The sequence below is a fragment of the Mugil cephalus genome, chromosome 1 (assembly GCF_022458985.1).
Source record: "Mugil cephalus isolate CIBA_MC_2020 chromosome 1, CIBA_Mcephalus_1.1, whole genome shotgun sequence".
NCBI classification, from domain to species: Eukaryota; Metazoa; Chordata; class Actinopteri; order Mugiliformes; family Mugilidae; genus Mugil; species Mugil cephalus.
In genome coordinates this window covers 50,994,817-51,001,121 of record NC_061770.1, presented here as the reverse complement: position 1 = coordinate 51,001,121, position 6,305 = coordinate 50,994,817, and positions in this window count along the sequence as shown.

The following is a 6,305-nucleotide window of genomic DNA, read 5'->3' as shown; positions in this document are numbered from 1 at the left end:
CTCCATTTATATTTGATAACTTGTGTGAAGCTCAGTTCTACTAAATCTCAAGCATTTAGAAAACATTTAGAAACAAACTGGCACTTGATTGAGTAGGTGCTTCTATTCTGTCATTTTATACTATTTTTGGACCCTTATCAGACAAATAATGGCAAATAATCAAGAAAGTAGTTGTCATATAGATGATGAAATGAAAACTGATTTGCCACTTTTCTGTCATAGTTGGTGGTAAAATGAATTTGTCACCTGTTACAGGTCATTTTGTGCTATTTTCTGAAACGCATCTAACAGATAATTACGATAGTACCTGGCAAGTTAATGAAAAATGATGAAGTTGCAGCTCTCATTTGCACAGATTGACCTGTAAAGGACTATATATGGGAGATTCAGTCTCTTGCCCATGCCAAACATTTTTTTTTTTTTTTTTTTTTTTTTTTTCCACCGACAGAGAAAAGCACTCATGTTATCTCAGGGGTTATATGGCCGTCCAGTTCCCTGCCGATCCTCTGTCATGAATGGAATAATATTATTCTGGACTATTTTTAGCACCTTAGGGCTTCAGCGGGTCACTTTGTCTGGACTTCATGTGCCGCCCGTAAACGTGGGACTCATAAAGTTTGGCTTCGTCTCTGAACACTTTATTTATCCACTGAATTGATTTTCGTTCTTTTTTTTTTTCCCCAGCTCAATCACAGCTGGGAGCCGCTCTGTGCGGCCAGTAAAAACATACAGGCGGTGGTGAACTTTTTCATTTTAAAGGACCCTTCAGAGGGTCATTTAAAGGATCACGTGTTCTTGGAACAAGCACCTGGCAGAAATACTGTGCTTCATGTTAAGTGATCGATGTTGGTAGACTGTAGCTCTTATCACCCTAGATGTTTATGTAGTAAGCGGCTGCTGTTATTTCCACAGTCGTGGCAGTTTAAAGTTTGGAAGCACCAGTTTTCATCTTAACTGTTAATCATTCTGTGATTGATTTTTATATTATTCTATCAAAACCAGGTGCAAGATCGTTCCGATGATGGTGCAGTACTTTAGTTTAAACTCCAGATGAAGTCTCACTAATGCTGCATCTAATCAAATGTACCACTATCAGAGCCCCCATCTTACTTGTGTTCTGCCTGGGTCTTGTTTTGTGCAGTTATGCCATCATTTTGTCACATCTTTATCAAAACGTCTGCTTCCAGATGCGCTGCGAGACAAACCCAACGCACAAATTAGTCACAGCCGTCCTTGTGATTTATTAGTCAGAGTTCCCTTCGGAGAAATAATTCCACATTCAAGGACGCATTTGTTCATTTCAGGTAATTGGCTCCATGGTCACTGATGGTGAATTCCAGTTTGCTTCTGACCAGGGTAATGATGGACACGTAGAGGTAATGACTCAACAGAAACGGTCATCTGGTGAACATGGAATCATTCCTGAACTTGAATGTGATTGCAATTTGTGGTCTGGACTCACTTAGGGCAGTAAATGTTTCTCCAAACAGAAAACAACACATTGACTAGATGAGCTGAATCACAGAGGCACATCTGGGTCAGCTATTCGCTAAGGGTTACCGTAAGCTGGTGTACATAATGAATGCTGTACCCCAGGTTCGTCTGTTTTGAGGAACCATGGTCCCAGTGGCTCTGGGGGCCTCTTAGTCATAGTCTCAATCATACCATTTAAACTACTGATCTTGATCCCGTTGTAAGTATTTGAGATTGGTCAAGTATTTCTTGGTAGTGTTCTTTTCTTAAAACAGAAATTCTGATATTTCAACGTCTTTTGGACATTTATTCAAGGAAAACTAACAGCTGCAGTGCAGGACTTAAATTCAAATCATAGTCCATTACATTGTCTTCATTCAAGTTCACACAATGTTAATTAAGCTAATCAGTACCAGGTAAGTGCAGGCAGTAAGAGAATGGCAGAAATAGTTACAAAAGTAACCTGGGTTCTATGAGTTTCTGAAAGAACATAGAAATTGGGGTTTTAAAAAATATTTTTCCCCATTTGTACATACATACACACACACACACACACACACACACACATGACATAGACATAGACGGACATAGACATTTCCTGAACACCCTCTTGTTAGAAATCTTGCTACTGTCTCGTGACATGTGTTCTACATGACTCACAAGTCCTGTGAGACCATGCAAGAGAGCTGCACAAAAGAGAAGCCATATGCAGGATGTAAAACTAGAGGTAAAACACTGTGGAAATACCACTTATCTCTGGAACCAATGACAACATTTGACCTGATAATTGAATTGATTAAGGAAATCATTGACGATACCCAGCCCTAATAAGAATATAATCTAGGAAGTGTCCAAAAATATTTTCTGATCCTTGAGCTAAAGAAAGAAACTCAACACTCAGAAAATAGATTACAGCCTTAAAAAAAGACAAACCTTGGATTTCATTGATAAAAACTAGAAACCCATTGTCTGTCATCTAATGACTTTTATAGTTGGACCTGGATAACGGGTAATATCTGTCAAATTAGCATATTTTAGACAAAACAGCTTTATTAAATGCAACCTTGCCAGTGCCGTATTTTGCTCTATACACTGCCAACTCAACAATAACTTTAAATACTCAAACTACAATCAGGAAACAAGAAAGCTTCTGATATAGAGAAACCTTGTAAGGAATGTAAAGTATTATCATTAGTGTTGCTTTTAAATGGGTTTGGGACTTGAGGCTGTAGGTGTACATATCATGTGGACCGTGTTCATGCGATTATTTTCCTTGCCAGAAGGGGGAGATAAATGTCCTTCAATGCAGCTTTAAAAAGTGTCACCTTCTCTTGGAAATTTCTATTATTTTTTACACAAAATAATAAATTCTGACAAGAACTGATGGATTAACCTGTACTGCAAGCAATAAAGTGCAGGTGTAGTCATTTGTACCTCGACTAGCCTTCTTGCCTCCAGCATGTGCTCAGGGGTTCGTCAGCCTCGTTGGGGGCTTGTGGTTTAGACCCCTCTGGCATTATAGGTGTCACGCGGTCATTCTTGACTCACTGTCTCCGTCAGCAAGTCGGAGCTCGTCTCTGGCCACATAATCTCTGTGAGAAGGAATTTGGAGGACTGGAGATGGAGAGGAAGTGTGTGCTAATGTGTGTGTGTGTGTGTGTGTGGGTGTATGCATATGGATTCAGTTTTTGCATGTGGGTGGCTGACATCTCTCTCTCTCTGGTGTGTGCGTTAGGGAATGTGAGCACATTGTAACCAGCTTGTAATGACTCAGTGTATTCTCGAGCTCAGTTCCTGCGGCTGAGACTTCACATGGGGCTCGGGTTACCGACCTGCTCGCAACTTCTGCATTCTCACACCTCTAATGCTCACACAGATTCCACCTCCACCTTCTCATCCTCTCCCTCTCTTTGCTTTTTTATTTATTTCCTGGTCATGTTTTTTGGTCACTCTTCCTCTAAGATCATTTGTTTCTTTTTTCTCATATTAGTCGTCCCGTTCCCAGGCTTGTCATTGTCTTGTAGCGCATTACAAAGCAGCGGGAACATTTGGATGTGGTAATAGGCAGAATCACGGCGTCACCCTACACCGTCAAAGTGTCGGATCTCCTCTCATGCTTCACCCCTATTCCTCTATGTGATTGTGGAAAGCAAAAAAGCCAAAGAGATGACGTGCGTGTGCGTTTTCCCCCGGAGGCTGGACAGAGTTAGCAAATATTCAGCAGCCAGCTCAGCCTGTGTTGTGAGTGTTTGTGTGTGCAATCCAATCTGCTCTACAGTGCTGCATCCCAGCACTGTTGGGCTCACCCGAGGTTACAAGGTGGAGGTTCCCACAGCTTCAGTCGCAGCTCGGCATGTCTGCTGCTGCTCATGTGACACACAACAATCACGCCGACCTTTCCCTACCAAGCATAAGAAACAAGCTGAAGACAATAGGTCTGAGGACCGTAAAGTGTAAATAGTCACGGTTTAACATTTGAATAATTACTTTATTTCCTTTCTCATGCATAATTTTGTATTTGGAGGCAATGACTTGTTAGCCGACCTTCACCTACTGCCCCTGAAATAATCTGCCACATGACCATTGCCCAAACAATGTAGTAGTAATATATAACTTGCATGTTTTTGAGTTTCTGAGCAAAATTTGACACAAAACTTTCATAAATAAGCTACCTATTTATCATTTTAGATAATCCACATTGATAGAGTTTTTTTAGTCACTGTCATGTTATCACCCTGTAAAGTTACACTAATGTGAGCAAACAAGGGCAGTCAATAGATTAAAATATCTAATCGCGATTACTCACATGATTTCCATAGTTGATGCACATTTTAAATGTACCATGAGTGAATATTCTTCAAGTTTGTAGAACTCTTTTCAACATTTCAGCTGTGGTGGTGGCATGGACTGAAGTTATGATAACACAACGTATGGAAATTAATCACATGCTAAGTGTTAAAATAAATTTGCCATCTGTAATATTTGCACGCAGATACAGAACATTGGATTTGATTTGAAGGTGGTTTCTAGACTCACTATTGTCCTCATTAGAATTTCCCCTAAAGCCAGCTGGATTGTTGCTGCTGAAGTTTTCCTCAATGCTCCTGACACTGGATCGTGAAGTGTTTAAAAATGTGCCTTATTTACCTGGTAATCCCACAACAGTTTATTCCTCCATTTTTTGGACAGAATGTAAAAGTAAAATTTGAGGAAAATGAAGTGAAGTTCATCTAAACAAACAAACACATTTAACTGGGGTTTTGTCTGTCATGTTCATAAGAGAAGACCATTTGAACAGCGCTAATTTAGTTAGATGGAGTTTTCTTTTTACATAAAAATATCGTTGTGAAAATGTCATCCATTTTTCAAAAAATATGTAGGAACATGCAAAATCTTTCCTTTCATTCATGGTTAGTGGTCATGTTGAACCATCCAAATGGGCTGATGAAAAGTACACATACCCTTGGTTTTGGCTTGATAATATGGACACAAGAGGACAAAACAGATTTAACTGACTGTTAGGGGCAACTGTCCTCACCTATCACCTGTTTGCTTGTAATTAATGTGTGCCTTTAAAATGCCAATGAGGCCAAGTCCACACGGAAATTGAGCCAACTAAGTTTTGAAAAAGTTTTCTGTGAACATGCCAATGTCTCATGAAATGTTTGTGTCCACACGAAACCACTGAAACGCAGTAATGTATACAACCGGCCTGTGGGTGGCGTTATAATGCAGCCACACAAATGCAACAACACAGAGAAGAAGAGCATGTGTATAAGTGTAGTCCCTGTGAAACAACCACAAACACAAGGAGAAGATGATGCAGGGAAACAAGACTGCAGGAACTAATGGCAATATCAGGCTCAGTAGCTCAGCACAAGTGCAACATATTAGCCCGCCATAGTTGTTGTTGTTGGGGGGGGGGGGGGGGGGGGGTTACTGCATGTGTGACTTAAAAAGGAGATGTGATTCAAGACAGATCTGTATGGGCTGTACACCTGGAAACGCCAGGGTGGCATTTAGGGATTTATCAACTCTGAGGACCGGTTTCAAAATTGTGCGTATACAGGCTCCCAAAATGCTGGTTCTGTGTGAATGGAACAACCATACAACAAACACTTTGGCATATAACCCTAAACCCTTTTTCATGTGGACAGGGCCAGAGTCTGTGGGCTCTTGATGGACCCCTGCACATTTTATTTAGTGCTGCACTGACTTTGCTAGATCCTGAGCCATGGAAAAAGCAAAAGTACTGTAAGAGGTTTGTGAGAGAAGGTAGTTGAACTTGATAAAGCAGGAAAAGGATATAAAAAGAGATACAAACTTTTGAGAATGCCAATCAGTAATGTTCAAACTCTGATGAGGAAGTGGAAAATAAGGGATTCTGTTGATACCAAGCCACAATCACGTAGACCAGGATTATTTTCAGCCACAACTGCCAGGAAAATTGTTTTGGATGCGAAGAAAAACGCACAAATAATTTCAGCTGACATACAGGCTTCTCCCCAGAAAAGTGGTTTTGCTGTTTCAAGATGTACAGCAAGGGCTGCACGGTCGAGTTGCCAGAAGAAAATCATTACAACGCCAGTGTCATTAAACAGACCGCCCACAGTATGCTGAACAGCACCTGGACAAGCCTCAAAGCTTCTGGAACAAAATCATTTTAGTGGTGATGAGACCAAGATTGAACTTTATGGTCACAACCATAAATGTTAGTTTGGGGCCTGAGATGAAAAGCACACCATCCCTACTGTAAGGCATGGAGCACATCACTGATGTTCTGAGGGTTTGTGAGCTACAGCCACACAGGGAATTTGGTTAAAATTGATGGC